At 37.0% G+C, this 16679-nt stretch overlaps 1 protein-coding gene across 3 annotated transcripts in view; it reads left to right on the top strand.

The window, feature by feature from the left end:
* The first annotated feature begins 14382 nt into the window (after positions 1–14382).
* FOXN1 (forkhead box N1) overlaps positions 14383–16679 on the top strand; it is a 26910-nt gene continuing 24613 nt past the window's right edge. For all 3 annotated transcript variants that reach the window (XM_026055225.1, XM_026055226.1, XM_026055224.1), the window contains exon 1: positions 14383–14458. The gene's annotated coding sequence lies outside the window, so the exon portion shown is untranslated. The remainder of the gene's footprint in view (positions 14459–16679) is intronic.

The following is a 16679-nucleotide window of genomic DNA, read 5'->3' as shown; positions in this document are numbered from 1 at the left end:
AATACATTTAAATATCTGGAGTGCATATTTCTTCAGAAGTGAAGGATTGTGTACTTTGCTCTCAACCAGGTGATGCCCCATATTACATATGCAGCCAAGAAAACATACAACTAAAGCACATTGTTTATCCTACATCCAGGTGAGAGGAGATGAACATGGGTAGAAGTAGTATTAATGTAAGTGAAATAAGGGACTACATTCTAGTAATTTGAGCATCTATAGTCTGCTCCAAATGTTGAATTATAGTGTGAGAAAGCACTAACTTGTACATGAGCACAGATATTTGTATAATATTGCCATATTGCTAGGTATAACTGGAGTCACATGATAGTCACTGAGACAGCAGTCAGTTGAGTACTCGGGGGAGTTAATGAAAATATCTGTATACCACTGTGATAGATGTAATGTAGGAATACATTAAGACACTTGCATTACTGCAAAACACAGAGCTGAAAGAGGAAATCACAGAAGACACATCTACATGAAGCGATGTCTTTCTGATCCATTCCTTATAGTAACAGGCTGGTTTTTAGGAGAATAGTTTGCTGCTCAAATACAGTTTTTGAAGGGGATAATGAGAAAGACGCATAAAAAAAACAAAGAATGCACTGTGTTCTTTTAGAATACTCATACTGTGAAAACAGAAAGAAAAAGAAAATATAATTGTTTAGGATTCCTGGAAACTAAAGATTAACAGCAACAACAATAGCAACTATCTAAACTTTTTGCTGCAAACTTCAGAAATTTTACTGGAAAAGTGGTGTCATGTAGAACAACTTTCAGTCATGACTCCCATAACCTAGTTTCATAGGCTGTTAAGAGATCAAGGACAGGGACACAGTGATGGGGCCTCCAAAACACTCTGAAACAGAATTTTTTTATGTCCTATAAAAGAATATTGATAGCTGAATCACACTAGAAAAAAGCCTCTGATTACAGCGCAGAGTGACTACAGCTAGATCTGAAGCCAGAAGTTCTGTGGTAATCCTTGCAATAAGATTAAAAAGGCATAAAGTTGGGAAAAAAAAAATCCATGTATTTAGCCTTTAAAAGGTAGGGACTTAAAGTGCTGAGGAATGTGTATAATTCTTACATGTACTTCTCTGTCATGCTTCTAAACCAAACGATTACAGATGCAAAATATTCTACCAGTTTACTCCTCATTCCTGCAGAAACTTTGGAAGCTGGTTCTTTCTGACTGTGTCTATTGGAAAGCAAGGAAAAGCGTTTTTCTGGATGTGGCATAAGTGAGACAGTATTTGGTAGGTTAGTGCCTAAACGCCACAAATAGTAAATGGAGGTAACTTTGGAGCAGATGGGATTCATTATTTGTGGCCCTGTCCTCTATTGTTAATCGGAAAGCCTGAGCTTTATGATTTGGGTCAAACACACCTCTCTGTTCTCCTGCACCTCAAAAATCATTAGCTTGAAATAGAGAGAGATTAATTATGGAGATAATACAGATTAAGTGAGAGGTACAAACAAAATCCTCCTGTCATACATCTGTCTGTGAGTATGACCCATGCCCATCTTTCCAAGACAATTCTCTATTTAGTTAAGATTTGCAAGTAAGATGGCAGTTCTCAAAAGCGAAGCAAGGTTGAAAGAGGTCGGAAAACCCTGAATAGGAGCCCACTAAATCACCATGACATTGTCTGCCCTAGGAAGCAAGGCTGTGAGGTGCTATTCTTTCTTCTGAGTCACCAATGAATCAATGCCCTGACATGGTGCTAAGGATAGGATGCTGCTCACATTAAGGACTAAAAGTCTTGGCCAATTCTATTTATCACAGACACTGCCACTTTTAATAAGATTAGGAGAATAGGTAACTTTTCTGCCATATTTCAAATATAAATTCAAGTCATTCCTTCATAATTGTGAAGAGCTGTTCTCCTGCTTCCCTRAACAGCTCCTCACTCTGTAAACAAATGCCCTATTTTTAAATTAAGTCCTGTGCAACATAGCCCATTTTTTGCTCCTCTCTTGTGCAACTAAGTCTTCTGGCCATATCTCTGATATTACCAGTGTTTTTTTTCCACAATGCTCTGAAAGCCCAGACCCTTCACTACAATCCAGTATACTATGCCTGTTAGCTTCTTGAAAACACCCTCTTCCCAAGGGGCCTATACGCCACAACTCTTCCTTTAAATCAATAGTAACCAAATCAAAAGAACCAAATATTCCAAACAAATGGGGTAGAATATATTCATATTTATTTTGAGATGCAAGACCTCTAGACTTGGCCACAGAACAACCATGTTATCTTTTACATTATAAAAAAAAAGTAATAATGCATAACATTAATATATGTAGTTTACCTGAATTCCCTAACATTTTCAAATAAAAACTGCATTCTTTGTGCCCTGTTAAATGTTGTCCAGTATTGAAGGGAGCTGTTAAACATCTGGTTGGTAAAGTGAACCCTGTGTAGCTTTTACAAATCTCAACAGTGTCTTATGAGGCTTAGTTAATATATGTAAAACCATTTTAAGATGTTTGGATGAGACAGGGCTACTGCAATCCAAAGCATTATTATCTTTCTGTTGGTGAAGTGCTCAGAAATGAATGAAGCATAYTAGGGTGAGGTTCCATCAGTCATATAATGAAGCTAAACATGCTGTCATTTTAACCCAATTTGTTTCCCTCTGTACTGCTGCCTCACCAGTTTGTTAGAACCTCTCAAAGGAGCTCATCTAGTGTCAGCTTACAACTTCCACACCTAGCCCGTACTTTACTCCTGGAATGGGTAGGTATCCCTGCCCTGCAAACTCTTAACTGCTGGTTCAACAGACCTGCCAGGACAGGTCCCTGCAACATTCCCCTCTGTGGGCAAATGGTAGGATGCCAGAAATATTAGACAGGAACCTGTTCTCCCAGGAATGTAAGTAATTCATAGAAGGAAATAATTTACTATTTTCCCAGCTGGAATAATTAAACAGCTAGGCACTGTCCTCCCAAGTTCCAGAAAAAAATAGCAAACCAGAAAGGAGAAAGAGCTGGAATGTCCTTCAATATAATTTTTCTCTTCCAGACTAAACCTTAATTCTGTCGATCTTTCCTCGTAGGCCATGTTTTCTAGACTTCTGACCATTCTCACCTGTCTCCTATGGACTCCAAATGGTGTCCATTCTTCTGAAATACAGTGACCAAAACTGGACACAAATCTTCAGTCGATGCTTTACCAACACCAAGAAGAGTTAACTTCACAAGTCTCACAGTATATACCTCTGTAAGCATCTTATACTGGCTAGCCTGCCTGCCTTTTTCATTATAGCATGATGTGGCTGATTTAGGTTCAGCTCATAACCCATTAAAACCTTGAGATCTTTTAATGCAAAACTGCTACCTAGACAGTTGTTTTCATTCTCTATCTGCAGGGTTTATTATTCCTGCCTAGCTGTTGAGCTTAAGTTATTATTGACCTGCATCTTACTTTCTTCAGATCATTCTTCCTGTCTCCTTTAGAATATTAATCCCATCCTCTAATGTATTTGCAAACCCTTCCAGCATTGTGCTTTCTCTGAATTTGAGTAGTGTTCCCCTCTAGTCAAATCATCCAAGCTGTTTGTGAAAACACTAAGTAGTATCAGATTCTTTTAGAAATCCACTCAAAATACACTTTCATTCTGACAACAGTCAATAACTGCTCTGAATGCTGTTTTCCACCCAGCTTTACATCCTCTTCACCAGAGTTTCAGCTAAAATACACTTCCTTAGTCTAATTATGAAAATGTCAGGGCAGACAGTGTTAAAGCCTTACTAATGTCAGGTTATATTGTATGTACTCTCTCTCCTCTTCCTGCAAGGCTAGTATACAGGGAAACTATGCTGGTAAGACAATTTCTTCTTAGCAAATCCATAATAGTTCTTACTTTTGCCTTTTTTTCATTAGGGTTTTTTTTTTTTTTTTAATTCTTGTAATTTTGGGGGAATTAAACCAGCTAACTGTAATTCCCTCATACCTTCTATTTTCAAGATAGGTACTATATTTGCCCTCTTTCAGTCTTCTGATACCTCACTCAGTGAATTCTCTAAGACAAAAACCTGCAGCTCTGTAGTTACTTCAGCTGATTCTCTAAATTCACTAGAATGAAATTATTTGGGTATATTGAACTTGAAGATGTCAAATAGTCTAAGCCTTGTCCTTTGGAAGGAGAGAACAGATTTATTCTTCAGTGCATGAGATCAGAGGCAAACATCATTATTATTCCAGAATTTCTCATACTCTGACTTGGCATTGCCCCGTTAGATTTCCATTGTGCTTTAAGGTCACTAATTAATGTAAGCCCTACTTTTCCACTCCGGAGTAGATCTGGGCTGGGTTTTTCTTTTTGAAATGCAGAATGTCTAGAGAGCACCTGATCTACCATGTGGGTTTCGGGTCAGCTAATTGCAATATCTAAATTTTGTTTTGGTAGCATGCAAGAAATACTATTGCCTAAAGCCGCTATAAGAACCTTCCAAAGCACTGCAAAATTATATACTAAGATCAGCGTTTTCAAGATTAGCCATTAACATAAGGTATTCTGCTTTAGACAATCCATGCCTAATTTTTTGAGGTGTTGAGCAAAAATACCACTTATTTAAGTCTATGGGAATTTACTGTCCATAGGTATATATCAGTTCGGTAGACAGCTTAAAACAAATGTCCTCCAGAGGAAAACTTTTTTGCCCTCACAAAATTTTCATGCAATGGCTAAAGGTCACTAGAAATCTCGTAATGGCTTCCTAAATTTCTGTCCATCCTTGCCTAGGCTAGAACACCCTGCAGTCTAATTGCATATGCATTCGCTACCAATGGTTTTCAGCAGACAAACTTAACAGCAAAAGACAAATGGGGCACAGCATAATTCAGTCACAGCTGTTCTTTTTTTCCTCTCTGACCCTATGAAAATACAGCAGGGGAGTGTCTTCAACAGGGAAAATAAGCCAGACTTTTCTATGCRTATGTGCAGTCAGAATGGCCCAACAGGACAACAAAGGGGACAAAACCTGGCTCAAAGTGATGGTGTTTCTTATGGTGGAAAGTCTCCACAAAAGAACGATTTTTAAAAAGATACTAGTACAAAGATAGGAAAAGATCAGATATACGTGGATACAAGACTTTCCCCACATATAAAGACAGTACTAAGCTAAGAGGTTTGAGAAGAATAACAAAGAAATATTTAACACAGAATGAAAATGTGGAAACTGAAAATTAGCATATATTGAAACAAAGATAGACTGTACCTTGAGTGAACTCCTTGAAATTAACAGTATTGTATAATCAAACCTCTCTATTCATGGGATTCTGAAAAATAGGTGCATGCTTTAGAGACTATAAGAATCAAGTTTTCACCTTTATTTCATAACTGTCAATGCAAAAATAAGAGTTATTTACAAAATAAAAATTGAGATTCTCATACATTCATGATTTCAGCAGAACTGAATTTCTCAAAAAATGCATGATATACCAAGAATCCCAATAAGGGCAGTGATAATTCGCAATATTTTACTTGAGAGGAGAGAAAGAAAGGAGTACTTTATGGAAAAACGAATAAAGAGAAACCATATGAGGAATTCCTTTGGCCTAGTTTAGCAAGCCAGATTTGATTTCTGTAAGTGGAACAATGAGTTCATTAGTGACATTTAATGTTCAAACAAATATACAATTTTTGTAACAGATGTAGGCCCTAGATTTCCCTGGCAAAAGAAATTATGCATGTTCTTTTTATTTTTTTCTCCCGCTGATATTCTTCTCTCCACTTTAATCTCTCTAATGGTATTTTTGCTAAATAAATCTTGCTACCAATTGGAAACAATAGCTCTGAAAACCAAGTACTTTATATCTCTGCTCCAGAGGCTCTCAGTCATGACGAAATTTGGTCTTTGACCATAGCATGAGACCTGCCATAGGAAGCTACTGTCACTACAGAACAAGTCGACATGGAAAGCTAAGTATGATGTTGCTTCCAGTACCTGACAGGCCCCTTCACCAGCAAAATACAGCTAAAGTTGACAAGGGTTCTTGTATACACATTCACTTCATACAGCCGGAGATAAGACTTTAATCCCAAACACAAATCTTTTCCCTGACTATAAAACACATTCCACACTTCATAACTGGTAACTACCATAATAAAAAATTCTGAGTACAACTGGAAGACATATTAAATCAGGGGTATTTATATGTGAATGCAAACAAAAAAGTCTAAGATAAAACCATTTGCTATTTAATTTTAAGACATAATTTCGTGAATAAATACCTAAAAAGTCTCCAAGCAGCGTGTCCTTTGTTCAGGACTCTGTTTTCCCTTTTACTCCTGATATTTTTTGGTCCTCCGAATCTGTAACTCTATGTTCTGCTCTTGCAGCACAGTCTATAGTCACAGAAAATACTGTAATATCATAAATGCAGTCCTATAGTTGTTTAGTCAGTCTGAAAAAGCTAAAACCCTATAATGAGTGAAAAATTATATTACACATAGAGGTCTTTAAGAGAAAGGAAAATGTTGAACTGTTGCTGTTATTATGTTGATACGTATTTGTGATTTTGTTATAAAATATAAATATATTTTCATATGTCAGTTCTTTTTTCCTCCTGAAATTATTATTCTGAGGACAGAGTCAGCAACAATATAAAACTGTATTTCTAGTCTCCTAATGAATATTCTTTATCAGCTGTGCTTTAAGCATCGGGAACAAACACCTATAAAAAGTTTAATTTGCATTATTTTTATGCAGAAGAAAACATAATATTTTTTATAATATGTTTAGTTTTCCATCTCTCTCTAATGTGGAATCCCTTTAGATTAGTTAAGGATGTTTTATGTACCATGGAAATTTAATATTTTAAGAGAATAAACAAACATAGTTTCAATCTCTTCATATCTAGCTGCCCCCAAAAAGATAAGATTCCATTTCAATAAAGGAGTTATTTTTTCACAGTAAGGAGAGAATGGACAAAATCTCTGTTAAAAGGGAAATGAGTCCTTCAGGAAGAATCTCTGTCCTTCATAAGCCGCATAATGACATATGCATGCCAAATACAACAGGAGCTCAGGGGAAAATACAGGACTTGATCTTGCAAGGAGCATAACTTTTAGACACATGTATAACTTTAACACAGAACACACTCTTGTTGAAATAAAAGTGTAAGTGCTCTACTGAACTGAGGACTATTCATCGGACAGAATCACACCAAGTAGAAAAATTCAGACTTTAGACTATGCCATTTTCTGGAAGATTCCTGTTTAATTTTAGCCTTTCTTGTTTCTGACTGTCATCCCTTTTAATAATTTGATAACAGTACTGTGTGCATATATGATTCAATATACTTACCTAAATGATCCTTAGTCAATGAAACAGAGACTGTTTATTCAGAGACTTTTTAACTCCCTACGCTTTTCCAAGATTGCTTCTGTACATACAGCTTTTTGGTGCTTGCTGCTTCTGTGCAGTCACTTTCTTTTATTTCAAGGGTGTTATAACCCTATGCTTTGTGGTGAAAGAAAACTATTTTCTAAAGTCCCTTGGGCCTTCCTGTAAGTGAGAGGTAAAAAAGAATACTCACTGTGGAATATATATGAGTTTCTCCTTTAAAAAGCTATGAACTTCAAGCTTTCCAGCTTTCATGTTTCATTTCATCTAGTTTTAATTTATTTATTTAAAAGAAAAAATATTCTATAAGAGATTTTAATTAACCATAATTTGGGACAGAAAAAAAAAATATATATATATATATATATTTGTCATCTCAGTTATCGATAAAGTAGACAGGTTTACCCTGAAGGTAACAACTCAGTAGATGGACAGAACCCAGACTGACTGAATTTGGAATTTACAGGAAATACTGGAAAGTAGATATGCCATTTTGAATACACACAGAACTCTTGAAGGAGCTCCTCTATGGTTTTAGATATTCATAAGAAGGTTGAAATATTTAAGCATGGAAAAGGCTACTATAATGGGCTCCATTTCTTAGAAACATTATTGATAGAATATTTTGAGAATTAAGCCCTGAGGAATGTATGTTATGGAGGGATATGCATGTCACAGATTTGCGCATTTCATTCTCAGAGTGTTTTTTGCTGAGTATAGGGACCATTAGTTGCTTAGTACTGCTGTTCTGTTTAGTCAGATAATGGCCAAAACAAAAAAAATGAATATAAAAGCACTCCGCCTTTCAGAAGGGAGATGGACCAGGCTGAAAGTTCATCCTAGATGAACAAATTATATTATTTTGCTAAAATTCTACATCAAGCATGCAAGTCGTGCTGACTTGAACGATGTATTTTTAAACAGCCAGGAATGAACAGAACTGGAGAAAGAATCGTAGATTTATTTTGCTCTTCATTTAAAGAAAAGAGTTTTTACAAAGCCTGAAGAATTTTGCTGAAAACTTTAAATAACATAAGACAAAGAATTAACAAATATTAACTTAAAATCAAATTGCTGGTTTTGCTACTTTTGCTTTTAACAATAAGGAAGCAGTGTGTATGAAACAGAAATAGACTCTAGGAATAAATTAGGGATTGGGAAAACAGGTGGGTGTAGCAGAGGAGTGAGTACTAGGAAAGTGGTGAGGGTAAAGGGAAAGAACAACTATTGGTCACTTTGCAGAAAAGCAGAGAGGAGGTTAATTGGGTGTATGAACTTTGGTACAATTTAGTCTATCAGGATATGGCCACATTCATAGGTTTTTGGGGACTCTTAAGGCTGGTATAATATCTCCCAACTGTAAATGGGGATGTTTTAAGCTGTGCCTGTTCTCTCATAATTTTTTCTCATTTTCAAATCCACACACACACACCCCCGGGAGCTTCCTTTGTACTTATATTAACAGAAGACATGAGATTTTGCAAGGCTTACAAAAAAATATACATGATCCTTCCCAGTAAGTTTAATGCCTGTATGCATGATTTCATGTTTCATTCACCGTATTAGGCTTGTGTTTTCTTTTGTCACTCCCTCCCCTACTTTCAAAACACTTGTATCTCATGTTCTCAGCAGATATTCCCTCCTAAAGGGTTAGCATATTTGTACCTTATTTATTTTGAGAAACAAATGTCAGGCCATATTTTCCCTAAGGCTCTTTAATCTCCAAACTGTCCCTCATTTATTCTTCAGTTTATCTGTCTGTTCCTTGCTCCTTCTGAAACTCCAAAGGGGATGCTTTAAATTACAAAATTCAGTTTTCAACTTGAAGCTAGGGAGTGAATGGACAAACTCTGTAACTTGGGGGGGGGGGGAAGGGGGAAATATCAGGCATCTGGCTTCTTATTTCTTCATCCTCAAATTTATTCTCATCCCCTTTTCCCAAACTTTGCAGAAGATATTAAACTACATTGTTTGCTTCTGCAGGTAAGTAGCTGTATCTCTTTGGAAATACATCACCTATCACACTGCAGAGTTCATGGTATTGAAATTTAGAATACCTTCTCCATTTTTATTTGTTTAAAATAGTGTGCAATGCAGCGTGCACGATACTGAAAAACATCCATCTTGGGCGAGACCAAAGGTCCATCCAGCCCAGTATACTGTTTCCAGCAGTGGACAAAACTAAACAGAGAAACGGGGCAAACGGTTTGCACCTCACAGACCTCCTAAGTCAGAGCTGGTAACCATTGTATTTGATAACCCACAATGGGTTTCTTTTCCAGCCACCCCTTGAATCCATACAGATTTTTCTATCTACACCAACCTGTAGTGACAACTTAACAGTTTAACTACACACTTTGAGAAAAACTAACTAGTTTTGAGTCTCCTTTCTACTAGGCTCATTTGATAGGCTGCAGCTGTTGAATTGAAAGAAGACTGCCTTCAACCCCTGTTCACCTTCTCCATACCATCTGTGATTTAATAGATCTCTCATTTTTTCACCACCACCAGTCATCTTTCTTCCAGGTCAAAGCCTACTTAGTCATTCCTCATAAGGAAGCTATTCCAGACTTTTGATCAGACTTATAGCCCTTTCCTCAACCTTTCCCGTTCAACTATCTGCTTTTTGATATGAGGAGGACCAGAACTGCACATAAAGTTCAAGATGGCAGTGTGCCATGGCTTTATACTGTGGCAAAATGTTTTTGTTTTTTCTGTTTTTCCCTAATAATTCTCAGCATGTGACTTGCTTTTGTGACTGTTACTTGCAATTAGTTGATGTTTTCATGGAACTATCATTACTCATCTCATTCCCAAGTTTTAATGATCAGCTAAATGCCCCTTCTTTTAAAATATGAAGTTAGGATTGATCTTGGAAACAATGTTTTTGTGCATCTCTTTAGATTTATAGATAATGTTAAATATTCCATCGCTGAATTTCATAAGGTCTTTCTACTGTTTCTCTTACTTAATCTTCATCTTTCATTAGCAACTTTTGTTATGGTGCTGCTCACTTCTTTTTACAGGTTGTTTGTGAATACATTAAACAACACAAAGTCTCAGCACAGATCACCCACTATCGGTGACTTCCTTCCCTGTGAAAGCAGATCACTCAAATTTACCGTCCATTTTCTATCTTTTAACCAGTTATTTATCCATGCAAAGACCTTATCTGCTGGTGGATATTCAGGATTTCAGTGGATATTTAGTTCCCTTAAAACCCTCTGATGAAGCATCTGGTGAAAAGCATCTTCTGGTAGTCTAAGCAAACTAGCAGTCCAATCTCCTTAACCACATTTTGTGACTTCTTAAAAGTGCATTTTTCAGGCATGATTTCCTCTAACAAAAGCCATATTGACTGTTAGAGGATGTGCCATATTTATTCGTGTGCCCACTATTTTTATTCTTTAGAGGGAGGGGTATGCGAGAGACTGCAAATATATATTTATTGTCTCTATCAAAGACATCAGTTCTAAACTTCTTTTTTTTGCCATATTGAGAGAAGAGGGAGAGAGGCTTTTTCCACTCTTTTTTGTTCTCATTAACATAATGAAAGCACCACTGATATTGCTTCTAACATTTAAACTCTGTTTCTACTGGCAAAAGTGGTAACTCGTATGTCTTCTTTCTACAATGATTCCTTTCCAGAGAAAGGACCAATATACCTGTACTCGAACTTGCTAGCCAATATTGACTACCGCATATATAAAAACAAAACTTAAGCTTTGTGGACAGATAGATTATTGCTATGACAGGAGAGGGGGGTTCCCTTCAAAGAAATAAATACTATTCTCCAATACCTCTTCCTCCATCTTTACTACTTTATATGCAACATTTTTCATGCATGCCTAGGAATAGGTGTCAGCAGAATACATCACTCCAAATCAGCTGTGCTTCTATGAGCTAGCTGAATTAGTTACTAGTTGCTACGTGGATGCTGAAAGACCTTTGATCTTAAGAAGCCAAAATAGGAACTTGAGTCTTGGGGGTTTTTTGTTTTTTCTTTTCAAAAGTTTCCCCAGAAACTAAATGCTTGAGCTAGTGCTGCATTACCTCTGACTGTATAAAATTTCTTTTCTGCATTGAGAGTTTGAGAGGCGAGTGTAAACTAGACTGCATAGCCAGACTAGACATGTAAAACAAGCACAAGCTGTAGTTTGCACTGGTTCAGTTTAAAACTAACATAGCTGCTTCAATGAAAACTGCGTCAGCTTTGCCTATCGATGTTAAGAACTTAAAACAGGTGGTAACAGGCGAAATCCCTCCTTGTATACATGTATTGGAACCAGGCTTTTCCAGAGCAAAAACTGCAAAAATACTTCACAGTTTAACAGCCCCTGAACTTGATTATCTCTATTCTCTGCTCTTCCCTACTTAACACATCACTGCTCAGTGAATCAGTCACTCAAACTTTTTTGGTTTTTTTTGTTTTAACACACTCAGCTTACGACTGTGCAAATAAGATTCCCAAATCCATTCCTCAGATCAAATAAAGGTAATTACAGAGCTTACTGTGGGCGATTCCCAGTGGGAGGGTGGGAGTGGCCACGGGTGGGGCTGCAAGGTGAATACTGTACATGCACAACAGAGAAAATGGGAATGTACCACACCCATCATAAAACATGCTGCCACAGCCAGCAACAGAAACCATTAGGGTGGATCATCATACACACCTTCTCATAAAGACAGAAAGATGGCATGAGATCCCAAGATGAACTCTCAAGTCACAGGGAGATGAGCATGACTCACTGAAAGAAAAGGAACATAAAGAAAATTAGGAGACTACTGAAGGATCAATGCCGTGTGTCCCTCACATTCACCCTGCATGGTGTTCCCAAAGGGGATTAATAGGGTACCCCACATCACATACAGCCCTTAAGCTATCAAGAGGTAATTCATGGGAACATCTTATTATTAATCATGTTTATTACACYAGCATATAAGAGGCAAGGAACTACAAAGGTCACAATGTGCTCTATGTTATGTATAGAGTAGTCAACAATTTCTGACCCACATTACTTATGATACAATTCAGCAGTTCTCAAATTTTCAAACCATTAACCAATCTCAACTTTCAGAATTTTTTTTAAACCAACATTTGCCTTTCAATTAAAATTTAATGGCGAACACTAGAAAAGATGTCTTAGAGAATATATTGTAGGATAGCCCATGGATCACTTTGCAAACCAGGAACTAGACTAGACAAGGTAGAGGGGAAAGGGATACATTGTAATAGATCAAAAGAACTAATAAGGTGATAGAAGCAAAGTGGCCTGGTCTTTCATTGCAGAAAGAGAAAGGGGAAGGGAATGGATCAATAAATATTTAGAAGGAGACAAAAATATACAAAATGATAGGAGAAAGGGACTATAAAGGGAAAAAAGATGATATGAAACAGAGCTAGAGGTAAGAGGGAAGCACAGATGGAGAGACTATGAGGCATACCTGGAGAAGAAAGAGCACAGTGATATTTCCCCACTATATTCTCCTAACTTCCAGCAATCTGCAGTTCAAGGATTTTTGAGGCAAAGAAGGTATCTCTATCTTCAGTCTAATTTTGTGGCCATAGCTGCTTTATCTTTGCTCCTGTCTATAAACTTTTATAAATCACAAGATTGTACTGAGGACTCTATAGTACTTCTTGCATCTATACGTTGCCGCTCCCAGACCAACTGCAGAGTAAAATCTTGCAGAGAAAAGAATTCAGTTGCAGTCTTTTTATGATCAGCCTGTGAACATGCTATGCCGTTATCTCTTGTGCTGGTTTGACCTGCCAACCAAGTTGGCTATTCATGAAAAAAATTGCAGTTTCTGTATCATATTAACTACTTTACCTCTTGGAAATTGAGTCCAACTTTATGCTAACATGTCTAGTATAAAGCAATGAAATTTCATACTACTCATTCAGGAAACAGCACAATCATTCATCCAGAAAACAGGAGAAAGTATGCAAAGGATAGGGTTTGAAAATACCAGAGCTGCAAAGCTAGTTTGGAAAGCTAACATTTTTTATTAGGTTAATTGGTTTAGTTGGAAAGATGTATTAGTGTTTATATGAAGAGAAGAAAGGTGTGAGGGGAACTGAGTCCAAAGCACATGATCATTCACCTTCCTTGCTAAAATTTTCTAGGTTTGATTTCCGCTCTATGATGAATTCCTCTCCTACTCACCAGAATACTTCCCATTTTTTCTTTAGAAAAGAAAATGTAATAGATTTCATGCACTCTTTTTAAAAACAAGTATTTTTCAAATAACGTTACACAGGAAACATGACATGCATGCAAAATCAGTTAACCAGCATACGGCAGGTTCAGGACACTCACAGGTTCTTTTGACAAAAGTAGCAAACTCTTGTATAAAACAAACTGGAAAATATATTTCACAGTTCCTTTGTCTGAAGCCTCATTTTTTTTCATAAAAACCCACGTGGAATAATTGCTTTTAAATCTGTGTCAATGAGATTTAAAGCTACTCTGTTAAAATGATAACAAGTCAGGAAAACAGACCTTTTTCAACCTTTGCCAAGGTTATAATTGATGAAGAATAGAAGTTACAGCATTAGGAAGTTATTAAAGTAGTAATAACAGCTAACTATAAAATACTGGTTTTGATCCCTAAAAGGCTTCCCAATTGCCTGGCTGGCTGCTCAGAGTTGAGCAGCCTCAGGGTTGGTCTAACAGGTGCCAATTGGCAATCGCTGCCAAAGGACCATGCACCTGATGAGCACATTCATGTCAGAGTCACCCTCCTTCTTTTATTTTCCCTCCATTTTTCCCATACTCTGGGAGTAACAGGAGGGATGCAATGAGAACTAATTACACCGGTTCAACACCCGTGAGGGATTTTCTTGTATCAAGAGTTTCRCAAATGATGGCATTGGCCAGCTTACAAGAAATGTGGAATTTCTGATAGTATTATCTCAGCCATACTGCATGCATTTCTGGCATGCTTTCCATTTCTGAGTAAATTAATAGTTTAACATAAGACATAAATACATTCCCAAAATATATAGGATAGGCAACGCAGCCGACGAGAAACCCTATGATCTGCTTTTCTTGATTTTGGGTGAATTGATGTGCATTTGGAGAATACCTGCCGTGTAAGTACTACATCTTGAACACTATGCACAGTTTTGGTCCTCCCCATCTCAGAAAGGAGATAGCAGTACCAGAAACTGTTCAAGGAAGGGCTGCAAGTAAAATCAAAGGTCTGGAACAGTGTCAGTATGAGAAATGACTAAGTAAGCTTCAGCCTGGGAAAGAGGCAATGGTAGGGAGGGAAACATGACAGATCTAGTAAATCACAAAAATGAAGTCCACTGCAGGGACAGGCAAGCCCCTCCTTACCCACAGCTGGTGTCAAAAGTAACACGGGCAGGATAAAATATACGCAAAAAAGCAAAGCTGAAATTCTGATGCAAGCGTGAGAACCAGGACTGAGGACCACAGCGATAGTAACAGTGCCTGTATATTTTAATTTACTGTGATCAGCCATGCAAGGGAATGTCTCTTTGCCTCTTAAAATGTTTTTTCTGTACAATAGATTTAGGACAAAGGCATTTTTCTGGACAGAGTTTGTTATATAAGATAGTTGTAATATTTTAGAAAAGCATTCCTACAGCAAATTAGACACCTGCTACAAACACTCCATTTTTCTGTCCATCTACAGGGAAGCATCTAGATGTTTTAGACCTCCTAACCACTCTTATGGTTGAGAGCATACGTGGATGTGGTGGGGATGACACTACATCTCTACATAGTACAGACCAATCGCTTGTTGTTCAGCCTTACCCACAGGCAGCTCTTAATGGGAAAAAAATGATAATTCAGGCATGATCTCATCAAAAATGGCACCCTTCTGTTATATGAACTCAGTACCTTGGTGTAGATGACCCAAAATAATAGTGGACTTCTTAATGGCCTGTGCTGTTTATCACTCTTAAATCTCTCAGAGAATTGCTAGATCCAGACTTCTTCTCATTTGTCATTTTTTCCCCTTTGTCATTATAAAATAGCAAAAGACATAATGTCACCATGTTTCCAGCACTTGATTCCCTCCCATAATAGTCATCTTTAGTGTTCCCACACAATCCTAGTTTACTACTACATGTAGATATCATCAATAGATTATTTACTTACTCTCAAACATCTAATGAAAATAATAAATGACATTACGTTAATCTTAAATTCTGAAGCACCCCACTGGACAACTTACTCTGTTTACATTTATCAAATTAAATTTATCAGTTCGCACAACAAGACTCAAACCCAAGTTTTTATGAAAACATTCCACAACCAGATCTACTTGAGTAGACTCTACACTTGTATGGAGCTCAGAAAACAAACTACCTACATGTAAACTCATCCAATGTCATAACATTCAGATCATCTACATCACCTCTAGGAATGACTATCCCATAGGACTTAAGTCATGTGGAGAAATGTAACATCAGATAAGCTGTAATGCAGCTGTAGTCAAACCCTGCTCCCTCCCCACTAGTTACTATTGCAAGGCTAGCAAACACATCTCATCCAGTATAATGCAGAATGGATCTCATAACTGCAGACTTCCTGTATCTGAGACTATGGGTGTTCCAGTCCTGATGAATTAAGGTTGTTTTCCACATACTTCCACTAAAGATGCAAAAATTATTTCAAGAGATAGCTAAATGTGGCTATAACCACTAGCCAACCATGACAGAATTACACCTAGAACCTTGAACAAGAAAGCAAAAAATAGCACAGTTAAATTAAACAAAGACTCACAAAAGGATATAAAGTCAGAAGACAAGAAAATAAAATCCTTAGAAGCTTTATAAAAGTTATTCAAGTATCCAACAATCAAGTTCCAGCACATGTTATAAAAAGGAAGCAAGAAAGCAATAAGAAATTGTGCAAACCACAGTTTAGTGCTGAGTAGTTTGAAAGCCTACTCCTGAAATGTTTTCTAAAAATAGAGCAAACCTTAGTGACAAGAATGTTACAGATCAACAAAGCAATCATAGCAAAACACTATCACCGACCGTAATCCAACACAGCCTTCAGAGTCAATTTGTCAGGAATAAACTCAGGAAGAAGGCCTTGCATTTATTATAAGCTACAAAAAGTTTTAAATCTCATTAATAGTATCTTTTTTTTCCCCCTGAAGGCTTCCCATATAAATAATTACAAAGATTCCTTTTTACAAGGCAAGTTTTAGTCACAACATTTTGGTCACTCCTGAAATATTGTTAATTTGATGTTACTGGGAGTAAGATTTTTAACAACAAACCAAAAAGTAGAATTCTAAAAACTCATGGTTTCTCTGATTCCTTTCACATA

Source organism: Apteryx rowi, unplaced genomic scaffold, assembly GCF_003343035.1.
Source record: "Apteryx rowi isolate R43461 unplaced genomic scaffold, aptRow1 scaffold_99, whole genome shotgun sequence".
NCBI classification, from domain to species: Eukaryota; Metazoa; Chordata; class Aves; order Apterygiformes; family Apterygidae; genus Apteryx; species Apteryx rowi.
This window is presented reverse-complemented; position numbering and strand designations above follow the sequence as displayed.